Raw genomic sequence first — 24989 nt, 5'->3', positions numbered from 1 at the left:
CAAAAAAACAAGCATTTTTAACCAGTGTCTAGTCCAGCACCTGTGAGTAACCAGATTTTAAATCACTGAAAATGACTTTAAAAACTATACAGAGCCATTTACTAGTTACACTGGTGTACAGCAGTCAGTTTCTTAGTGAATTAAAAAAATATATATTCAAATGCTTTTAAAACCTATTATTGCCATTGCACCTAAAAATAAGTTTAATTTAAAGAGCCTCCTCGAAGGCCCGTGAACAGGCACAATTAACGGAGGCTCAGCATGGTGATTAATTCCATCTGGGGGCATGGCCAGTTTTGTGGGCGGGGCCAGCTTCCAGAGCAATGTTTTTTTAAACTAACGCAAAGAACTCCATTTGTGCGGGACGTAAATTCCACGATCTTTTGCGCTGGTTTGGCCAATTTCAGGCAAATTACACTGAAAAAAACAGCGTAACCTAAGGTAACTCCAGGCCCTGGTATGGTAATTGTATGCGAATTGACATAATTCCTGGGCTCTACATTATCTGATGCTGATGTGTGACACCCTATTCGTATAGTGGTTAGTGCTCTGCGCTGTGGTCACAGCAACCTCGATTCGTATCCAAGTCATGGCACAGCTTGCTTTAACTTTCAAAAGGAAATTGGATATATACATGAAGAGGGAAAAAATTGCAGGTCTATGGGGAAAGAGCAGGGGAGTAGGACTAATTGGATAGCTCTTTCAAAGAGCTGGCACAGGAACAATGGGCCAAATGGCTGTAAGGTTTTATGATTCTATCTCGGAATATGTTACTTTACACAACATCCTGGGTGGAATCAGAGAGCAAGGCATCCTACAAAGCTTTGCAGGGCAGCCGTTGAGGATATTTACCAGAGCTGATGACCAAATTGCCCAAACATTGGAATACAGCTGAATCACATTAAAGACTTGAGTTTGCCAATGAGCCCCAGTATATTTATGTTCCAATTATTTAGTTTAAATTACAATATTCTATTATTTAAGGTGTTTTTTTATAAGTTGTTAGTGTGCCAAAGGTGACTGCACGTGTTGGCATAGCATTATTCAACATGAGAACACATGTTATGCTTGGATCCACATTTTACACTCAACTGCTATGTCTGGAACAGGGATTCTGGATGATGCTGGGACGTGATTGGATACACTAGAATTCTGGGTTCTGAATGTCTGTTTTCTTTACTGCAGTCAGCTGCAGCAGAGTACCAACCAGTGACATCTTCGGTGACTGACAGTCTTGGGGAATTCCCCGTTGTGTTTGCCCATAGATATATATTGGAATCAATTAATAATTAAATACAATAAAAATGCATTGCTCGTATTAATGTTTTGCCCAACGCATTGCTACAGTATTTGAAAAAGTGATAACAATAGACAGTGCAAACCAATCCCCAACACCTTTGTAATTCGAAGCAGTGTCAAGATACGACGGTATAACGCATTGAGTAATATTGGAAAAAACATTCCAAAATGACGATCAGCCGATTTTACAAACGTTTCTTCAACGACCAGAAGGTGGCGCAAGGCCACCGTGTAAAGTTTCCTCACACCACACGTGTACACACACCGACACGCACACAAAACCTCTCAGTCATCATTCTAATAAAGGGTGCATTATTAATTTACTGGATTCCCTCACACTTTACGTACAATATTTTGTTTAGCTAGCTGTCTCCCCATCTCTTTAAATTGACCAAAATGAAGGACTGTGTAAATAACTTCGCCAAATTAACAGTTTGTCATTTCAGGCTTGTAGTGAAATGATACGGACTGGTTGGAAATAAACCCGCGTGAACGCCCATCATTTGCACTTGCGGAAGGACATTTCGTTAAATGTTTGGTCAAGGAAGAATCGAGACTTGGAGTTACACTAATGTGCTAGAAGGGTCAACATTTACTACAAACGCCTCCATTAACTCTGTTAATTATCTCTCTCCACACCCATTTAAAAATAAACCCATCGTTGGGATTTTGATTGAGGAGATAAGTGGGATCTGGAAAATTCAGTTTATGCTCGAAACTTGAAGATTTTTCCCCCCTAGCAGACAAACTCCAAAGTTTCAGAGCGCTTGGCTGCTGAATCTGATGTGACAGAGACAACAAATATTCAGCTCTCCTTGAGGAGCCTCATTGCACGCCACATATAATCAAGCAACACCAGTAAACTTGCACCTAGCATCCTTTCCCAAAATTGCCGTCGGAAGGACGGACTTTTAAACAGTAACGCTTTAAATTTAGAACACGTTGATCAAAAAAATTGGCTATTTTTTAATTTGGAAAAGCCGACAAATATGGACAGGACTGCTTTAAGCGAGGAATTCAATAACGAAATCCACATGGCGCAAGTATTCTGTTATGCAGCTAATCACGCCATTACCTCTACCTTCCCCACAAATACTTCATAGCTGTTGTTAGCCGAGAATGTGCGCTGCCGTTTTCTAGCATTAACTTGCACACGCGATCTCGGTCTGATGTTCGACCTGAACAGAATGAAGATTGCATCACGTGTATGAACACTGAGGAAACAAACGCGCCGGACAGCAGAAGACACGAGCATTTCGCGCTGAGCATCTATTTCCAGTCACCTTGTAACCCGATACAGAGGGCGAGCAGTTAGCTCTTCAATGCAGGAAATAAACCACTCTTGGGGAAAAAATATTTCATTTACTTTAAAATTCTTAATTAACTCGCTTGAATTATTATCACTGGTCTAAAGTGAGAGGCGAGACTGTGTGTGGCGTTAGCACAGCCATCTGGATCAGCCGAGAGTTGTCATTCAGTATCGCAGTGCACTGTAACTCAAGAACCGGGCAATATCACTTCTACTCTCACTATACTCCACAGAATATCATCCCTATTTTTACCTTCAGACTGTTTCTACTGCAAACCGTTCACACTACACGTTGATCACACTTACTTGACAGCTATCGCGGAGTCTCAAGTCCTGTCAAAAGTTAAAAAAAACACTTTTCGGAGTTGCTGCCAAACTTTCTGTGTCGCCTCGTCTGTTTCAGTCTGTCTCTGATTCCCAATTGAGTGGAGATGCAGACTGGACTGAGCTCACCTTGCTGGGCTCTGTGTGACTGCTGAATGTCCGTTTGTTGCTCTGGGTGTTGGCGATTTTGGTCCATAGAGGAAGAAGACACTTTTCCCACCAAGAGGAAATAGCCACGACGTCATAAACTAGTTACGCACGCCTGTCAGACCCAGAAATAATCAGTAAACTAACGAATAAAGTTTAGAAGTGCGAGAAACTATTGGCGGGAATTGTGGTGCGATATCTGATTTTCATCCAAGTCCTGACTTGTAAAATCAAGGAAGTGAATAGGTTTCTTTTCAATGTATAAATGATAGGTAAGTTCAAAAAAAGGACTTAAGTGATAGCCAGAGACAGATACACAAACGAACACAGGGGTATTTTATCAGCTCAAACGTGGTTTTGAAATGACTTCTCTTCCCCCCGCCTGTTTATTCTGAGTTGGTTCCATACACTGACAACGGGCGGGGTTGTGTGGGTCCGATGAGTAACGCAGGATACCCTGGCTGTCACAGTGTGTGGGCTGTCAGTTTTTATTCCTTATTTACCCAGGGATGTAACTGGGCTCCTATGTTTAAGAGCATGGCCGTTTAATGTAATGTTTCTACCCAAAAAAAAATTCGCCAAACATATTTCAAAAGTCAGCGCTAATAATAAGTGAGGTTTAAGGTTCAGTCAGTCTGCCCAGTAAGAGGAAATCGCTTCATATTTCAGCACAGTGCACCCTTTGAGAGAAGACTGCGACGCCTCTTACAAACGCACTTTTCATAAAATTCCCCTTTTAAGGTTTGCAATATTCTCCTATTGAGAAATAACTTGTCAAATAAGCATCCGTGCAGTAACTTCTCTCTCTACCATACGACTTTCTCAAGAAAATGAAATGAAAAATCGTCCCCCTTGGTTTATTCCCTTCCGCAACACAATGTAAGGATTTCTGCTGAACTATTTTGTGTGCCCAGCCAAATCCACGGATCCCGATTGCTGTTAATCATTCCCTGCCTGTTCCCGAGTTCCAGTGGACTGCTTGTTTTACGGAGAGCTGTCACGGTTGTGATTGCGACAAGCGGCGCTATTGTCTCAAAATAACGTGGCACCATCCCGCCAAAGCAACTTGGGCAGATTCCGTGCAGCCAATTCCAGAAAGGTCGGAGGTGTGTTATGTTTTGGTTTTAAGGACACAAACTCGCCCCAATTCATCTTTGGGAGAGGCGGCGTTCAAATATAACCCCGCCGATTCAGCTGCTCCAATATGTTTTATGTTGGCAGTGCTGGGCGTTCCCTTGCTTTCCCGATTCCAGCTGATCGAATGCTGAGCATTGGTCAACAGGAAACAGAAGGGTTGAAGTCTCGGCAGATCAGAAAGACCAAGCGCAATAACATGCTTTCACCTTAGTTTTTTCTATGATACCGTTCTGAATATTTGTAATGAAGTGATGAGTTTTTTTCTCCAGTGTTTTTTGGCGTATTTTGTAGTTTGGGGTTGGGGAGCTTTATTGGCAGAGACATCACGGTGCAGAGTGACTTAACGTTACCACTCCCCTCTCTCACAATTGTAGCCCAAATGCATCCGTCCAAATTTTTTTTTGGGGGTGCAAGATATATTTTGATCCCTTTTTAAAATATAATTTTATCTAATTTACCCCATTGGTTTAGCCCGCCTGAACTCACACCTCTTCTGCTAAGAGGCTGAGCAGACACCCCGAAATTTTCTCTGGCTGGAGAATATGAGGTGGGAGGTGCCACCCAGGGAAGACATCACTGATTATTTTCCCTCCCCACAGGAGAGGCCAGAGCCTCGGCCCGGCCGCTCTCCTTACAGGTTTGAACCTCTGTCCTCCCCTCTCACAGTGCTGAACCGGTGCTCTAAGAATCGACCCCACTAACCTGGGCGTGTCACTGCCATGTTGTTTCAGTGTGGGTGGGGGCAGTGATGTGATTAATAACTGGGCTTTGGTGTGCTAGTCGGTCGTGTAACCTCACATCCAATCCAATTATATCATTTATAATTAGGCACAACTTTTCTATGTGCAGATTTGAATACAGGACTGTTAATTAGGAAAACATGCTTAAATTGTATTTTCTTACTTTGAGCCCCTAGGGTTATAGTGATGTCTTGTGATAGTAATATTAATGATATAAATGGAACATATCATTTTCATGATATAAATGGAAGGTCCTACTTCTCCTGATGCTGTATGCAATTTATCCAACACTAGGATTTAAATCATAACTCACGAGTGACCTCATCGTGTAATGATCGGTTAACTAATCATCAAATATTTGACAAATGTCATGTTACACTTCAGGCTGCTTTCTGTAAACCAAGGGTTTCGTTTTGTTTTTAGATGCTAACTTTCATTTATTCCGCAATGCACAGAGGGTTTCCTCCAGTGGAAAGACTGATGAACAATTGGGAGAGGATTCACATGCTGTTCCTGTGCTGTTAGCACTTACAGGTGAGATCTGCAAGATGTGTCGCAATTGGAAATCACTCGTTGTATAAACGCTCATGTTACAGGAGAATAAGCTGTTGCAGAAAAACATCATGGCATTTTTGTCAAAAAAATACTGTTTTAAATTGCCTTGTATAATATTTAAAAAAACTTCTTGTGAAGCAATGACATGCAATTAAAAATGATTTGCTTCCAGAAATGTACAATATGTTACTAATGCTAATATTCTGTGTACAATCAGTGCACTGTGTATGGGATAATGTAATATGTTACAAGGCAATAATAATACAGGAGGTTTAGATGCATCATAAACCATGAAACACAAGGTAATGACAACAGAAAATGTTGGAAAAACTCAGCAGGCCAGGCAACATCCGTGGAGAGAGAAATAGAGTCAACATTTCGGGTCGAAACCCTTCCACAGAACTGAGAGAAAAGTCAGGAAATGAAACAAAAGGCGGTTTGGGGGCTGGGGAATGGGGGAGGGGATGAAAGAAGAGACATTAAAAGATATTCAAGGTGAGATGAGATAGTAATAGGATAGGTAAAGAAACAGACAATGGCTCTAGATGAAGTGTGAAATGTGCTGACAGAGTGAGAGACAGTTGTCATGTGGGAGAGAGAGAAAAAAAAGGAAAAGTCACAAACCAAAAGTGTGGATGAAAAATATAAAAATATAATAGGGGCCGAGGTTATGATCTGAAGTTGTTGAACTCAGTATTGAGTCCGGAAGACTGTAAAGTGCCTAATCGGAAGATGAGGTGCTGTTCCTCGAGTTTACGGTGAGCTTCCGTGGAAGAGGCCGCAGACGGTGAGGTCTGAGTGGGAATGGAATGGTGAATTGAAATGACCGGAAGCTCGGGGTCACCCTTACGGACTGAACGGAGGTCACCCAATCTGCATTTGGTCTCCCCAATTTAGAGGAGATCACATTGTGAGCAGCGAATACAGTATACTAGATTGCAAGAAGTACAAGTAAATTGCTGTTTCACCTGGAAGGGGTGTTTGGGGCCCTGGACAGTGGGAAGGGGGGAGGTATATGGACAGGTGTTGCATCTCCTGCACTTGCATGGGAAGGTGCCGGGCAAAGGGGAAGGGGTGCTGGGGGTGATAGAGGAGTGGACTAGGGTGTCTCGGAGGGAGCGGTCCCTATGGAATGCTGAAAGGGGAAGGGAGGGGAAGATGCGTTTGTGGTGGGATCACGTTGGAGGTGGCAGAAATGGCAGAGGATGATCTGTTGAATGTGGAGGCTGGTGGGGTGAAAGTTGAGGACAAGGGGAACCCTATTGTGGTTCCGGGAGGGAGGGGCAGGGGTGAGGGCTGAAGTGTGGGAGATAGAACGGACCCAGTCAAGGGCCGTGTCAACCACGGTAGAGGGGAATCCTCGGTTGAGGAAAAAGGAAGACATGTCGGAAGCACTGGTGTAGAAGGTGGCATCGTCGGAGCAGATGCGGCAGAGATGGAGAAACTGGGAGAATAATAGAGTCCTTACAGGAGGTGGGGTGGGAGGAAGTGTAGTCCAGGTAGCTGTGGGAGTCAGTCGGCTTGTAGTGAATGTTGGTCAATAACCTATCCCCAGAGATGGAGATGGAGAAGTCGAGGAAGGGAAGGGAAGAGTCAGAGATGGATCATGTGAAGGTGAGGGAAGGGTGGAAATTGGAGACAAAGTGAATGAAATTGTCTAGTTCAGGGCGAGAGCAGGAAATGGCACCGATACATTCATCAATGTACCGGAAAAAGAGGTGAGGGAGGGGACCCGAGTAGGACTGGAACAAAGAGTGTTCCACATATCCCACAAAAAGGCAGGCATAGCTAGGACCCATGCAGGTACCCATAGCAACACCTTTACTTTGGAGGAAATGAGTGGAGTCAAAGGAGAAGTTGTTCAATGTGAGAACAAGTTCAGCCAGACGGAGGAGGATGGTGGTGGATGGGGACTGGTTGGGCCTCTGTTCAAGGAAGAAGTGGAGCGCCCTCAGGCCATCCTGGTGGGGGATGGAGGTGTAGAGGGATTGTACGTCGATAGTGAAAAGGAGGCGGTTGGAGCCAGGAAAGTGGAAACTGTTAAAAGTGGCGGAGGGCATCAGAAGAGTTGCGGATGTAGGTGGGAAGAGACTGGACAAGGATAGCAAAGATAGAGTTGAGATAGGAAGAGATAAGTTCCATGGGGCAAGAACAGGCTGAAATGATGGGTCTACCAGGGCAGTCCTGTTTGTGGATCTTGGGAAGGAGGTAGAAGTGGGCTGTGCGGGGCTGGGGGACTATGAGGTTAGTGGCCATGGGGGGAAGATCTCCAGAGGAGATGAGGTCAGTGACAGTCTTGGAAACGGTGGCTTGATGTTCGGTAGTGGGGTCAAGGTCCAGGTGGAGGTAGGAGGAGGTGTCGGAGAGTTGGCGTTCTGTTCCGCTAGGTAGAGGTCGGTTCGCCAAACAACAACAGCACCACCTTTATCAGCAGGTTTAATGACAATGTCGGGGTTGGATCTGAGAGAATGGAGTGCTGCAAGTTCAGAAGGAGGTAGGTTGGAGTGAGTGAGGGGAGCAGAGAAATGGAGACGGCTGATGTCGCGGCGGCAGTTAGCAATGAAAAGATCTAGAGAGGGTAAGAGGCCAGAGGGAGGGGTCCAAGTAGAACGAGAATTTTGAAAGCGGGAGAAAGGGTCAGCCGTGCGAGAGGAAGTCTCCTGGCCCAAGAAGTGGGCATGGAGACGAAGGCGGCGGAAAAAGAGCTCAGCATCGTGCCGAGCTCGAAATTTATTGAGACACAAGGTCTTGGGATTCATAAATAGAGGCATTGAGTACAAAAATAGAGAAGTTATGCTGAGCCTTTATAAAATGCTGGTTAGGCCACAACTGGAGTATTGCGTCCAGTTTTGGTCACCACACTTTAGGAAGGATGAGCAGGCACTTGAGAGGGTGCAGAGGCGATTTACCAGAATGGTTCCAGGTGTTAGATCTGTGATTCTGAGAGTATGATGTTTTTCAATAACCACACGGAGGCTGTAACTTAACAATCAACAGGTATTTACTGGAGTAGGGTAGTCTCAAGACTGGGGGTACAGAGGCATGCTCACGGCTTATATACAGGTGTGGTCACTGCCGGTACTACAGTATACAGGAGCTGTAAAAGTAGTCCTCTCTTAAAGGTACATACACTACAATTCCTCCCCTTTTAGATTAGCAGTACCCATAATATTCAAATAACAATTAACACTTTAACATGTGCATTAAACAACAATAGTCCATTTATAGATTCTGTCTTTGGGGCGGCTTCCTGATCCTTTCGGGATAGCGCCTTTCCTGAGGTTCTTGTTCTTGGTGCGGAGGCGATTCTGGCCCCTTTTTGTCGGTTAGTTCATCGGTTTCCACTGCTACTGGTTCGGAGGTAGATGCTACCGGTATGTCGGGTTCATACCCAGGTACGCGAGACATGGGGTTGACTCGTTCCTGTGACGCTAAGATCTGATCGACGTGGCATCTCACAATGTTCTCCCCGACATCCACTGTGTACATTAATGGCCCCTGCCTTGTGCATATCGTTCTGGGTTGCCATTTCTCTGTTCGGTAGTCACGGGCCAAGACTGGTTGTCCTACGTTGAAGCTCCTTGTCGGCTTCTCATTGATGTGCTGGAATTGTTTATCCTCAACATTTCTTCGCACATTTGGTCTGAGCAAGTCCAGACGAGATCTCAACCTTCGGTTAAAGAACATCATGGCCTTTATCGCCTTCTTAAAGGTTTGTACGAACCTCTCAGCCAATCCATTTGTGGCTGGATGATACGGGGCGGATGTGTAATGCCTTACCCCATTCCTTCTCATAAATTTTCAAAACTCTTTGGACACAAACTGTGGTCCATTATCAGAGCAAATCTGCTCTGGCAAGCCGTTCCTGGCAAATATGGTCCGTAGGACTGCAATCGTTTTCTCTGTAGTGGTTGAGGACATTTTTATCACCTCAGGCCATTTCGAATGAGCATCCACTGCTATAAAGAACATTGAGTCCATGAATGGACCAGCGAAATCAATATGCACCCATTGCCATGGAGAGGAGGGCCACTCACATGGGTGTAGAGGGGCATGTGGTGGTGCATTTTGGACCTTCTGGCATCCTGAGCAGCTCTTGGTTAGGTGTTCGATTTGTTGATCGATTCCCGGCCACCACACATAAGCCCTAGCAAGGCTTTTCATTTTCACTCCCCTCAGATGACCTTCATGAAGCTCATTTAGCACTCTCTCCCTTAACTTGGGTGGAATCACCACTCTGGATCCACACATCACCGTCCCCTGGCATACTGACAGCTGTTCTCTTCTGGATGAGAATGCTGGCAACAGTGAGTCGCCATGTGTTGGCCATCCCCTCACCGTCAAATCATATATCCGAGACAGCGTCGGATCATTGCGGGTCTCCTCTATATTCGCGTTCGTTACTGGCAATCGTTCAATTATTGACGAATAAAATATCTCGATAGGGTCCACTGCTGGTGCTTCCTCCACAGTAGGCAGTGGCAGGCGTGATAGCCCATCAGCATTTCCATGCTGTTTCTGGGTTCCTTCACTTTGAAGCCCACACACAAACTTGTCCCTTAACGCATCTGCTAGTCCCACTCCAAACTGGCAGTGTTTCGATAGCTTGCGCAGTTCCGTTAAGTACTCAGCATTGCTTTCGTCTTTGTGTTGGTTCCTTTTCTGGAACTTAAATCGTTCTGCTATCAGCAGCGGTGTGGGGTTTAAGTGGTCCTGTAGGATTTCTACTATGCTTTCGAAATTCTTATTCACAGGCTTCTCTGGTGTTATTAGGTTTCGCAGTAACCCATAAGTTTTTGCACCCATGGAATTTAACAAAACCAGTGCTTTCCTAGCATCTGGCACTTCATTCGCCCTGCAGTACACCTCAATACGTTCCACATATGTCGCCCAATCTTCGACTTCATTGTCGAACGTAGAGATACTGCCACTCTTCGGCATCCCTGGGTGTGATTTAACTGTCAAAAATGGCGTCTCCCGCGCTTTCCCTTCTTCTCCGCAGGCACAAAATGGCGTCTCCCGCGCTTTCCTTTCTTCCCCCACTCGCCCTTCTTTTCCGCTGCGGCTTCTAAAAATGGTGTCTCCCGCGCTCTTCCTTCTTCTCTGCAGCTCAATGGCGTCTCCCGTGCTCTCCCTTCTTCTCCCCACGGACACTGTTCAGCCCTTGAGCCCTGGCTGTGCTCTGCGCGTTTTTTTTTGTGCGCCTTTCCCGTTTCCGCCGCTCGGTCCTGAACCCGGCTGCTGCTTTACCCTCTCTCCGTTTTGTTTTTCCTCGACACCGCTCGGTTTTCAACCCCCGGCTGTGCCCTGTGCGCTTCACCCTCTATCTTACCCCGTCGACGCTGCTCGGCTTTTTCTCTGCCGTCAGTCGACTCCAGCCGCCGCTGTCTGGGAAGGGTCTGCGCTGTACCTGTCGTCAGTCTGTTGCTGATCATCGTGGCTGGGGAACCAAGCCCGGCTCTCAACAGCCTCCCCTGCGATGTTCACTCTCTGCCGGACGACTGGGCGGTTGCTCATGGTCGACGCCCATGTTTCTGGCCTCGACTTTCTTCCACTGCCCTCCCGGAGCGAATCCTCGAAGGGAAATGCAGAGTTGCAGGTAGATTCGAATCGACACTCGTCGCCACTGTTAGATCCGTGATTCTGAGAGTATGATGTTTTTCAATAACCACACGGATGCTGTAACTTAACAATCAACAGGTATTTACTGGAGTAGGGTAGTCTCAAGACTGGGGGTACAGAGGCATGCTCACGGCTTATATACAGGTGTGGTCACTGCCGGTACTACAGTATACAGGAGCTGTAAAAGTAGTCCTCTCTTAAAGGTACATACACTACACCAGGGATGAGGGATCTCAGCTACAAGGACAGGTTGGAGGAGCTCGATTTGCTTTTGTAAAGTCTGTGGGTTATATGGTGAATTAATACACAGACTACAAGAGTAACTTTAACAGGACTTTACTATTCGAAGGTCAGGGCGAATCTGCCCAATAAATCCTTACACAGCACTTATATACCGGTGTGGTCACCACCGGTATTACAGTATACAGCAGCCAAGATAAAGTAGTGCAACACCTAAAATAGTTCTCTTAAAGGTAGAACGGTTACATACACTACAATCCTCCCTTTTTAGCTTACAACATACTTATTCCCCATTAAACATAACATCATAACATCTATCCAACTTCATTTAAAAACAGTTCACAGATGTAGTCTCTGCGGAAAACAGTTCACAGATGTAGTCTCTGCGGAAAACAGTTCACAGATTCAGTCTCTGCGGAAAACAGTTCACAGATTCAGTCTCTGTGGAGGCGCTTCCTGTGCTTCTTGCCTCGGTCCGGACAACGCCCCGGTGGTGTAGCAGTTTCCTGTGGTGTAGTCGGTTCACGTTGCTGGAGTGACTCATCCAATAGTCCTTCACTGGACTTAACAGCTTGAACTTCCGTCACTTCTGAATCAGCATTGTTGACTTCTAAAAGCTTGAGTACCTTGGGAAGTTTTTCTACTTCCAAACTGATTTGGCTCCATTCGGAGGGACCACGTGCGTGATCTGGTAGAGGTGATAATGGTTCAGATGGGACATCTTCTTCTGTTTCGTCTTTTCCTTTCCTGCTTCTTGGAGACTTTCTGTGCTCCGCTGCCAGCCGCATGCACAGTTCCTCCTCCTCTTTCTCCTGTTGCCTTAGCAGCGCCACCATCTCCCGGTGTTTCTTAGACTTTTTGTGATTCTTCAGGGTTTGTGCACTTCGGAAGATTTCCCCACAAGCTGGGCAGAACAGGTCATCGTTATATTCGGTGTCGTTCAACAGGACATGGTAATAATCGGTGTCGTCCTGAGCTAGGCCAGCGAGAGGGTCTTTTATTTCCTCCATGCCCAGCTGGACGTTAGCCAGCTTTTGTTCCAAGTCCCGACATCTCTCCCGAAGAGACTTCTTCATGTGTTCAGCTTCCTCCAGCTTTTTCTGGGCTTCCTGCAAGTCTTTTATTAATGACCTCATTCGTGATTTCAATGCTTCAACTTCCTTCGGAGATTGATTGATCGTACTATTCAATCCCTCTACTGGAGCAGCTGTTTCAGCATTTTGTTGTTTGACATTGACGTGAGTCAGCGTACTTTTGGCATCCAAGGGTTGCTCTGCTGCCATCTTCTCAGTCTGTGTTGCAACCTCAGATATTTCAATAACTTTTGAGAGCTCCGAACCCCTTTCCTTTGAAGATTGAAGCTCGTGTTCAAATTGTTCCCATTTCAGAGTCTTGTCCCTCAGCATATGAAGGAGTTGGCTGACCGTTAACTCTTCTGACCTCATCCATTTCCCAGTAGCTGCAGGGCTGTTTATAACCTTGCCCTGGGGCTCCTTTGCTGTTTCTACTTCGCCATCATCCGCAGCCTCCCCCATTCGAATTTCCACAAATGAATCATCCGGTGATGCTGCACCCAACTTCAGTAGGAGCTCGGAATTCATGGCGACCAACTCAGCCTTTTCTGCCTGCAATCTGCTAACAAGCGCCTTCAGTTGCTGAACATCCTGCTCCACCAGATTAGAGCACGCACCTTCAGAAACCGAATCAGCTTTGATTCGTTTGGCCTCCTTGCGCAGACGGTTTGTGTGCTCCTGCTCCCTTTTCTCCCTCAGCTGTTTCTGTTGTCTTTCCAGATTCTCCCACTCTGTGTCAAAGAACGTTTTCATTGCTTTTATCTCTTGCTCGAGACGGCAACTCAATTGTTCTAATTGCTGTTGTAATTTGAAATGGAGTTGAGTTCGAGCCCGGTGTTCCTCAGACTTGTGCATGTCTGTAAACTGGACAGACTCAGAATTCTCTGCCAAACTATGTTGTTGTTGTTCAGTGGAATTCTGTTCTGAAACTTTGTTCTCCTTTGAAGCATCAGTATTTATGCACTCCTTTGTTTTTCCAACCTTAGTCAGCAAGTCCATTTTAGACTTGTCTTTCGCACCTGGGCTGGTCTTGTCGTCATCCGTTTCAGAGTCTGAGCTGATTGTCTTCACCGAGTTCTCACTCGTTATTGCTTTTAGGTAGTGCCATTCCATGTTTATTTCCCTGATCCACTCCCGTCCCAGAAGTGGTGGACCTCCCTCAGGTAGTACATATAAGTCCATTCCTTGGTGTTCTTTGCCCCTGTCTCTCACCTGGACTTGTATCTTTTCCATGGGGTATACTTTATGCCCCGTGTATGTCTGCAATACGATCTTGGTATCTCTCAAGCGTATATGTGAGAATAGCCGGTTGTAATCCCTTCGATTTATGACTGATAGGGCTGATCCTGTGTCCAATTCCATTTTCACTTGGACTCCGGCTACTTTTAGTGTGACCCAGATAGTTTGTAGGTCAGCTTCCTTACTCACATTGTGAATTCTCAGACTACCCAGTTCCTGGCCGTTCGGGTCTGAATCCGAATTCTGTTCATCTGAACTCTTCTCAGCCACCTTGTGTACCTTGCTGTACTTTCCCTGCGGTGACTTTTTTCTGTTGTTGGTCTTCTTTCCTGACCGGCATACTTTAGCTATGTGACCAAGCTTGCCACATTTTCTACATTCCTGGTTTTTAAACCAGCATTGGTTCTGGTCGTGTGTTGTCTTCCCACAACGATAACATTTTGTTGTACCCGAAGTCATTTGATCCACGCTGAGTACCGCTGCCTTCAGCTGCATTTCCGCAGTGCCTCTCGCGGCTGCTTCGTGTGATGCTGCAATAAGGACAGCCTTGTCAAGTGTAAGATCGTTCTCTTTGAGCAGTCGCTTTTGTGTTCCTTCCTTCGACAACCCACACACGAACTTATCTCTCAATGCCTCTGTCAGATTTTCCCCAAACTGGCAGTATTTCGCTAGTCTACGCAGTTCGACCAAGTATTCCGCGTTGCTTTCCTCTTTCCGTTGCGTTCTCGCATAAAATTTGAATCGTTCTGCCAACATCAGCGGTGTGGGGTTCAAATGATCCTTCAGGACAGCAACAATATCAGCGAAAGTCTGATCCGCCGGTTTAGCTGGTGATAGAAGATGCTTCAATAGCCCGTATGTCTTCGCCCCCATTGCGTTTAATAAGGTGAGAGCTTTATCATCATCTGCTATTTTATTGGCCTCACAATATATCTCGATGCGTTCTACGTACGTGGCCCAATCTTCCACCTCAGAATCGAAGTTGTTGATGTTACCATGCTTAGGCATCTTCACTATCTTTTTGAGAACCCACAACGAATTTGTTCGTTACTTTTTTTTTCCAAAAATGGCGGTTTCCCGCGCTTGTCTTCTTCCCCGCCCACTTTCAAAATGGCGGTTTCCCGCTTCTGTCTTCTTCCCCGCCTACTGGCGGCTTCCCGCGTTTCTTCCCCTGGCGGGAGAGGTAAGCTTTCCTTCGGGCGACGACCGCTGGCTTTCGGAGTTCGCAGCCTGCGCGCCGGCTTCAGTGCGTTCCTTGTTCCCTTTTCTCGGCCGGCAACCGGCGCTGGGGACAACCCGTTGGCGGCGAACAGTTCCAGCCGCTGGGCGGAATCTCGCTCGGTCTCCCTCGCTCGGTCCCGTTCCCCCTTCACTCGGGCTCTGTCTCTCCCTCAGCGGCTTCCAATCGCGCCTCCCAGCCCTCTCGCAGCCCGGTCCTTTCCTCCCCCGGCTGCGGCTGAGTTCTCTGCGGTTTTATTTATTTTTATATCTTCCCGCGCCTTACGATCCCGGTCGCAGCGCCTCATGGCCTCGGTAGCTGCCCGGCCTTTTTCGCCAGTCGCGGTCTAGCTGTCTCATGACGCTGTTGCGTCTCCCAGCCCGCTTGTAGCCCGGTCTCTCACACCGGCTGCGTTCCCACTTGTAGCCCGGTCTCTCACACCGGCTGCGTTCCCGCTTGTACCGTGGCTTCCGTGCCCTACGCTGCCCCAGTCTCAGCGCCTCTGGGCCCGACTTCTGTCCGGCTCCTTTCCCCCGACCGTGGTCGAGTTCACCGCCCTTATCCTCCGTTTCCTTTTATTTTCCCCCTACTCACAGTCAACGTGGCCGACTTGCTTCTCTTGGCTGATCGGCTCACTGACCGCCGTGGCAGAAGGGACAATAACAGCCTGTTGCTGATGGAAGGCTTCGTGTCTGAATCCTTCCTTCTTCCTTGCTCTGCAGACTCGAGTCTTCTCTCAGCAGAACGACGAGGGCGGGTGCCTCTTCTCGACGCTCGTTAACTGCTTCGGGTGTGTCGCTGCCGCAGGGTAAGATCGAACCCGTCGCCACTGTAAAGTCTGTGGGTTATATGGTGAATTAATACACAGACTACAAGAGTAACTTTAACAGGACTTTACTATTCGAAGGTCAGGGCGAATCTGCCCAATAAATCCTTACACAGCACTTATATACCGGTGTGGTCACCACCGGTATTACAGTATACAGCAGCCAAGATAAAGTAGTGCAACACCTAAAATAGTTCTCTTAAAGGTAGAACGGTTACATACACTACAGCTTTCATTAGAGCAAAGGAGGTTGAGGGGTGATTTGATAGAGGTGTACAAGATTATGACAGGTTTGGATAGGCTAGACGGGGAAAGGCTGTTCCCACTAATTGATGGTACAAGGACTAGGGATACAGATTTAAGGTTTTGGGCAAGAGATACAGGGGGGATGTTAAGAAATGCTTTTTTACACAGCGAGTGGTGAGGACCTGAAACTCGCTGCCGACGGAATGGTGTAAGCGGACACACTCAATGTTTTCAAGGGGAGACTGGATAGGCACTTGAGGGAAATAAACTTGCAGGGCTACGGGGATAGAGCGGGGGAATGGGACTGACTGGATTGCTCTACAGAGAGCCGGCACGGACTCGATGGGCTGAATGGCCTCCTTCTGGGCCGTTATGACTCTATGTTATGACTCTATGTGGTAGATTAGTGTCATCTGAGCCCCAAAGAATTTTACTTCCTTTAAAGAGGAATTAAGGCTAGGGGAAATAATCTCTACACAAAATAACCCCTCGGTTTTGTCTTAAAATGAACAAAAATCAGCTCAATATCTCCTACCTAGTCAGAGATAGCCTCATTTGATAGGATGCCTTCAGCCTCACAGACATTTGCCATTTTGGGTTTCCACACTCTTTCTAAATTAACATAGAGTATGGGAACAGTCCATGTACAATACATTGATTCCATTGATTTCAATGGGAGCCAGTGCTTTCAAATATTATGCAGGCTAAAGTGAGGGCACCTAAACCCATAAAAGTCACAACTAGAGAGAGTAGGAAGAGCAATACTTAGCACAGGAAACCTTTCATTGTCCTTTAAAGCATGCTTCGACCCATATTTTGCTGGTGGTGAGTGTGCAGTTGGCAAACTACCACAATCAAACAATGTGATTTAAATGAAATTTGAAGACAAATAACAAAATGTATGGGAAAGAGCAGAAAAATGGGATCGAATAGTACTGGTGTGGAGCTAACAGTAGCACAGACTTAATGGGGTAAAATGGTTTATTCTGTACTTGAATTTATATATATGTCAGTGTTTACCTTGAAGAAAGGCTGATATAACAAGGTTTCAAATTATTAAAAGTTGAATTTCTGTCAATGGCAACATATTTTAGCCAAAATCAGATGATTCCAGACATACTTAAAGCACATCAATGGAACTTACCTAGAACGTTTAATAAAGTGGTAATTCATAGGCTTCGTCCAGCCCTAAATGATCTAATTATGCACTTTGTTGATCAGGCAACAAGGAATAGGGATGTTGATGTTTCTAAACATTGCAGAATAGATAAATCGTGCATTTCACGATAAAAATGATAAAAGATTATATAAAAATGGAAATTTAGAAAATAAATAAGTTAATACCATAAAACCTGTATCAGATACATAAACTTAATATGAATTTCAGAAATAAAGTTCCTACAGTATTTACATTTTTGAATCTACATACCAGTGTATCTTGCCCCTTTTGTTAAAATGAATTAACAAAATTAACAGGCTGGAATGAATACATTTATAGAACCTTGTGCAATGAATACAGTAATAATATCATTTATATATAGTGCAGTTATCTGCAAAATTCCCTGTAGTGCTGTGGAACAACACTTTGTAAAAATATAATCCAATATTCAAATGGAATTCTTCAAGAAGTCTGAGACCATGTAAATGTTATTTCAGATAGTTTTGAAGTGCAGTCTCCAGGAACCAGTGTAAAAGAGATAACATTCTGTTTTTGCCATTCAATTATAGGTTCTCAGTCAGAATTCTATTAACTTTAGGAAATCATTATTGTTGGAGTTGTGAACACGAGTATTATCCAAACTGCTGTGAATTAAAGTAAAGGACTTGCATTTGTGTAAAGCCTTTCATGACCGCAGGACATCCCAAAGCACTTTACAGACAAATAAGTTATTTTTGAAGTGGAGTCACTGATGTAATATTGGGAAATAAGGCAGCCAACTTGCACACAGTAAGATCCCACAAACAGCAATGAGATACATTACCAGACAATGGCCTAGAAATTGAGTTGCCTTAGCGCCGCTTTTGAGGCGCTAGAGGGACTAGCGCCAGAGTTATGGCCAGTTCAAAAATTCCCTGGGGCCCTAAAGCGGTGTTGCACCGGTAGCGCTGCGCGGCACCGATGACGTCATCGGTGTGCGCAGCGTCCCGGTTGCCATGCCGACGGGCCCCAGCGCCGAAATTCAGTTGCGGCCGCCTCGCCCGTGGCAGCCGCAACTAAGACTCTGGCAACAGAGTCCTACATGTCTTTGCGCCGGCGCATTAAAGGCCCCGCGGCGGCCGGCCGCTTTCCCGCCGGCCGCCTGGCCGCAGCTCCCTCCCCGGACTTCCCCCCCCCGCCCCCCGGAACAGAAGCAAGCCCGGCACTTGTCCGAGGTACCGGGCTCATTTTTAAAAAGATTTTCGCGGGCCGCGGCCGGGTGCAGGCAGCTCTTCCTTAAGGGAAGGAGGAGGCCTGCACTTCCCGAGCCTGCCGCACCGCATCGGGTGCCGCAGCGCCGGAATTGCGGCGCGAAACGGCAGTTAGCGCCGATTTACCGCCGCAAAGACCCTTCAGTAGCGCCGGCAGCCGTTTGGGCGCGGCCCTGCTGAATTTTTGGCGCGCGCAGGGGGACTTAGCGCCGGCACTAACTTCCGGCGCTAAAGCCCTGGCTAAGCCAAAACCCAATTTCTAGGCCAATCTGTTTTAGTGATGTTGGTTGAGGGATAAATATTGGCCAGGACACCAGGGAGAATTCACCTGATCTTCTTCGAATAGTGCCGTAGAATTTTTATGTCCACTTGAGAGGGAAAATGGGGCCTCGGTTAAATGTCACACCATAAAGACCTCTGACAGTGCAGCATTCCTTCAGTACTGCACTGAAGCGTCAGCCTGGATTATGTGCTTAAGTCTCCGGAGTGGGGCTTGAACCCACAACCTTCTGACTCAGCGGTGAGAGTGCTACCACAGAGCCAAGGCTTACAAGCAAAAACATGAACAACTATTAATGTTGAAATAATTGACAATTGATACAGTGTGTAGGAATATTTTTGAAGCTCTGTCCTTTCAGACAGGGGATTGGATTGGAAACAGGTCACAGAAGTAACATTAAGATAACTCTTTGTCAAACAGTAACAATAACAAGTAGAACTGACTCTGACAGCCTCACTCCAGTTTAAAATGCTGCAACTCCAGCAAAATACTTCCATAAATTTGACGTTTAACTCATCAGTTAAAAATGGATCTTGAAGCTTGAGTGTATAAAATGGGAACGTTGTGCTGTGTGTAAGGAATGTCTTCTACAGATGTGATTGAAGTCCTTTGTTGTGGCAACAAGATGTGAATATGTAGAAATGGTTCCTGCCATAGTGTTCTTAAGTGCTGTAACTTGGTGATAATGTTTATAATGGCTATTCCAGAAAATGGCATAGAATCATACAGTACAGAAGAAGGCCATTCAGCCCATCGTGCCTATGCCGGTTCTCTGAAAGTGTTACCAACTGCTCTTTCCCCATAGCCCTGCAAATTTTTCCTTTCAAGTATACATCTAATTCCCTTTTGAAAGTTACTATTGAATGGGCTAGAAATTCATTATAGCCCAGGAATAGGCAGTATCATTAGAAAAGTTGGAGAATTAGCACCAGGCGCTAATGCTTTAGACTGCACGCAAAATTCATGCTCAGTGCTCAAAAAAATGATTGGAGCACTAATTCAAGTCTTGAAGCCCAAGCTCATCAGCATTACACTCAAAGGGTGGACCAATATTGCATGCAGTCTAATTGCAAGTCATTATTGGCACAGGCTTTTCCCAGTTCTTAAAGGGGAGGTTCATTGATGCTGCAGAACCTCATTCTCAGCATTGCTGGCTGTGCAGCTGCCTCAGCAAGTAGCAGCAGATAAAGGAGAAGGAGCTGGACGACTGAAACAGCTGTACTCATGGCAGCCCCACGCTCCAGGGAGAGAGCCCGCAAGATTCAGTGATCAAGCATTGGGGGCATTGGTATTCGCTGTGGAGAGACGGAGGGCGGTACTCGACATAGCGAGTGGCAGGAGGCCCTCGCCACAAGTCTTCTGCGCCATGTGGAGGGAGGTAGCATAGCATGTCTTGGGCAGCACTCTGGGGGGTGATTTTGCCAATGGGGACGTGATGGAGGTGGGACTGCTGCTTGTTGGATTTTAGTCCCGCCTCCATCGACGTCCAGCCAATCCACGCTATTTTCCCTTGATTGACCTTATTAAGCCCATCCAGCGGGCTTAGCAGGCCAATTAAGTGAAAGCCAGTTACTGGTGACATCAGCGAGTGACATTTCATCTGTCAAGAGCTTTTGACAGATGAATTGTCATCGTTTGACAGCACTGTGAAGCTGTCAAACACTGACAGTCTCTCTTCTAAGTTGAGTCTTTACTCAACACTCAATTCGAAAGTCTTCCTGAGCAGAAAGCAGAAGGCTGATGCATTTGAGAATGCAGCAGCCATTCTGCTTTCTCTGCCGGTGAGATGAGGGACTCCTGAGACCTGAAGGGATGAAGCCTGGAGGAAGAAGCAAAGGTAAGTAAAGCTTTTAACACACTCAACACTCACCTCACACACTTACCTCTGCACACATGCACCCATCACTCACTTGCACACCAGCATCTCGGCCCCTCTGACCCTCGCAGACCCACGGCTCGCCTTGCTGACCATGGCGAGGTTCAGAGCCATTGGGAAGCCCACACTTTAGGTGGCAAAATAGGAACTATCAAAAAAAGGCAGTAAATTGGCACTAATCCCCTTCCCGCCTCGAGGAAGCGGCTCCCAGCGCGGGTTGGGTACCCGCCTCCTGGGAAGATGGCACGGAGGCAGGTTGGGGGTGGGATGGGTGCCCACCCCAAGATTCTGCCATTTTCCCGGCAGTCCCGCCTCCATACCCACCTCCCCAGGGCTGGCAAAATCACCCCCCTGGTCCCGGAGACCCACACACAGTGCTGGGAGAAATTTAATGACCTCACTCGGGTGGTCAGGATGAGTAAATGCTTCAACAAATGCTACATACCACCGCCTGAACCACAGTCTTCACACACTGACCACAGACCCAGCACTCACCCACCAACAATGGCTACCTAACAAGACTCACACCCACATCTCACACCTTGCACACAATGACAGCTATTCAGCAATGGCAGGCACATCACCCAAACACATTGCTCCACACTCACTCACACACTTTCCTTTCTCTTGCAGGCCAAGGTGGCTCACAACAGGAGGGAGCAGGAGCGCACAGGTGTGGGACAAGCCAACACCCAACCACTGTCTGAGCTTGAGAATAGAGTGCAGCAGATTATTGGGTGCCAGGTGGTGGTCGCCGGGGTCACTGGTGACGTTGCCCCCCTTGGGGACAAAAACGATATGTTCATCCCTACTCCTTCTTCTCAGATCCTACTTCCCCCTCACACCACAAGCGTTCCACACTCTCCAGCTAATCATGCTGTATGCATGCATTTCTTCCTTCCTGCCCCCTCCCCTCACCTTAACCCAGCTCTTGTGCCTTTATGCTTTCAGATAATGAGCAAGCATCTGAGCAGCCTGTCCCTGAGGGCACTGCAGAGAACGAGGGGGGAGAAGAGGAAGAGGAGGAGGAAGAACACACCACGTCACTGCATGTCTCACCCGCAGGCACCAGCTCAGATACTGGCATTACGCGTTCTTTAGAGACTAGTGTAGTAGCGGGATCTGCAATGGGTGATGCACTGGGAATGAGCGGGCTGCAGCAAGGCCAGGGGGAAAGGGTAGCTCGGGGGCCAGCTCCCCGGAGGGCGAGTTCTGCTACACAGGACTCAAATGAGGACCTCGATGGGGAGACCTTTAGAAGAAGGGTGATGGGCATGCACACGGAGATGATAGGTGCAATGACGAGGGTGCCAGCGAGCCTCTCAGTAATGATAAGGAGCATGGAGGATTCTGCCTCCAACATTGCACAAGGCTCTGCAGACACCATGGAGCCCATCATCTCCAGTCTGCAAAGGATGGTGGACTCTCAGAGAAATCGTGGCGACCCAGACCTGATGCCGTGTGTGATGGGCGATCTTCCATTGTAGCACAGATGGAAGCAACACAATGTCTTAGTGCTGTAATGCAGTCAATGCTTGGAGGCATTCAAGCTCAGACTGCTCTCAAGCAGTCTCAGCTTGATGCAACGCAAGACCTGACTGCTGCCATCGTGGCTGGGTCTACCACCGTCGACCGGGGCTTTCATGGTGTCGCAGCAGGCCAGCAATCTGTGCTCCAACAGATTGGCAGTGATGCTGAGGTGCTGCCCCCGGGGGAGTGGCAGTGGGTCAGTGGAGCAGGAACCTGCTGTCCTCTCTCAGGATGACAGCATTCCTGCTCCCACCGCTGCCACTCTGCCATTGCCCTTGTCGCTGCCTGTTATCAAGCCAGCCCAGACTGCTGCGCCCATGCTGAGGTGGTACAGCCTACAGCCGGGCCTTCCAGGCCCAGAGCTGGTCAAGGGCATCCTGCAAGGCCATCTGAAGTCTCCCGCACGGACACTCAGGAGCCTTCCACCAGCCGTGCTGCAGCCACTGGGCCAACACTTCGTAGGAGCACTAGAGTAGGCAAAGGCACAGTAACAACAGGCACTAAGGGATTGCACAAAGGGTGAATAGTTAATATTTTGGTGTAAATATGTGTTCACTGATTATTGATAAATTTATTAATTCAGTTTGGATTCTTTTGTGGTGTGTCTCATTTCAGCTTTACACTGTGATATGGCCTGCAACAGGAATGGAATGATGATGATGTGGTGAGCAACGTGGATCTGGGATTTAATTCATTCGAACCACAGTCTGATGAGGCGATCATGGACCGCCCTTCCGGAAAGCCAATTGAGTGGTTGCCTCTTCCCTCAATCCTGTTCCTCCTCCTCGTCCTCCTCGTTGTCCTTCTCATCTTCCTCTTCCTACTCATCCTCCTCCTCCTCTTCCTCTTCCTCCTCCCCCTCCTGAGGTTGTTCCGCAATCTCTGGTGGCAAGGGCTGGGCCCTCATTATGGCCAAGTTGTACAGCAGACCACCACAAAATGGGAGGCCCGCTTAGCCGAGTACTGGAGGGCTCCTCCCGAGCAGTCAAGGCAGCAAAACCATTGCTTGAGGAGGCCGATGGTCTGCTCAATGAGTTCCTGGTGGCAGCATGGCTGTCATTATATGAGTGCTGGGCAGGAATGTTGGGGTTGCGGAGGGGAGTCATGAGCCAGGTGGCGAGCGGATAGCCCTTGTCTCCGAGCAGCCACCCTCGAGCTTGACATGGTGGCTGGAAAAGTGCTGGCACACCGGTCTGACACAGGATGAAGGCATCGTGGCTGCTGCCTGTGGTCGCACACCGACTGCACATTAAGTGAGTGGTAGCCTTTGCGGTTACAGAAGATCTCAGGATTGTTATGCGGTGCCCGCAAAGCCATGTGGGTGCAGTCAATGGCACCCTGCACCATGGGGAACTTCGCTCTCCTGGCAAAGCCACATGCACACTCGTCCTGCTTCTCTCTGGTGATGGGGAAGGAAATGTAGTCCCTTCTCCTACTGTAGAGAGCCTCTGTAACCTCCCGGATGCAGTGATGGATGGCGAACTGCGAGATGTTAGCTATGTCTCCTGTTGCAGACTGGAAGGATCCGCTGGCGAAAAAATTGAGGGTGACCTTGACTGCCACTGAGAGAGCCATCGTCGCCCTAATCTGAGGCTGGAGGTCTGGTTGCAGGAGTTGGCAGAGTTCTGTGACCACCTCCTTGGTGAAATGGAGCCTTCTAATACACTGCTCCTTGCTTAATTGGAGGTAGGAGAAGTGCTCTTGGAATACCCTCGGAGGGTAAGGACTCCTGTTGAGAGCCCTGATGGCCCTCCTCCTCCCTGTGGCCACATGTTCCACTCTTTCTCCTGCCTCCGCTCCCTCTCCCCGGAGATCCTGGAGGGTGAGGTCGACTACCAGTACAGCCCCCATTAATGTAAGCCAAGTGTAGTGGTTTGATTCTTTTAAGAATAAATGTAGCTACTTTTTAGTTTTCACAACACTCCTGATACAAAATAACCTTTAAATTACTGAATTAAACTCTTGCACTGAAACTCCACTAACCTGACAGCTGCGACTCGTTACTCATGATGCCTTTAAATAACATCCCTGGAGCCGCCTTCCGGCTGCTTCATGCCAGCTCTCCCTGTTGCTGTTTGGTCGAGGTGCTAAGGTAGGTGGCAACAATCAGTTTCACAGATCGCGCAGCCAGTGCATGTTGCACACTCACTGACGTCATGATCTGCCTGGCTTTGAAGTCCCCGACGGTACCTCGCACTAGCGGCACAATGGGGTGGGGGGGGAGCTGGATTTGCTGTGCGGCGCTGGATTTGCCTTGCCCCAGCGCTACTGCATCAGTGCCCCATTACTGCCATCTGCTGGCGCTAACAGGGGGTGCTAAGGTACTGAATTTTTCTCCCAATATGTTTCCACCACCCTTTCTGGCAATGCATTCCAGACCATTACAACTTCCTGAGTAAAAAAAAAAATGTCCTCATCTCCTTCCTTGCTTTCTTGCCAATCACCTTAAATCTGTGTCCTCTGGTTACTGACCCTCTTGACAGTGGAAACAGTTTCTCCCTATTTACTCCATCAAAACTCCTCATAATTTTGAACATACAGTAGATTGACTTTCTCTTTTATAGGGTAAAGATACACTGCGCATTTTGTGTCACTGCAAACCATAGACTTCTTTACTGTGATGCAAAATATGCAGCATAATTGAAGCCAAACCAGCCTCAGTTCAATTTTGACCACTGGACATGAGACCACAATTTGGGCTTCACACGAGCAGCAGTCTAACCACTACCAGTGGAAAGGGAACACCTAAAATTACAATTTTAAAGTTTAAAAAGTTCTTGTATGGTCTGCTTTGATTGTAACAGACTAAAGAGCTGACAGAACAGTCAGCTCTTCACTAACATTAATCATTTCACTGATAGTCAAGCTGTGGTGAGTGGAGCCTTTCACACATATTTAAGTATGCATGCAAAATATTC

Source organism: Somniosus microcephalus, chromosome 1 (genome assembly GCF_052327205.1).
Source record: "Somniosus microcephalus isolate GS21.2 chromosome 1, FLI_Smic_1.0, whole genome shotgun sequence".
In the NCBI taxonomy this organism is placed as follows: Eukaryota; Metazoa; Chordata; class Chondrichthyes; order Squaliformes; family Somniosidae; genus Somniosus; species Somniosus microcephalus.
Note: the sequence above shows the minus strand (reverse complement) of the source record.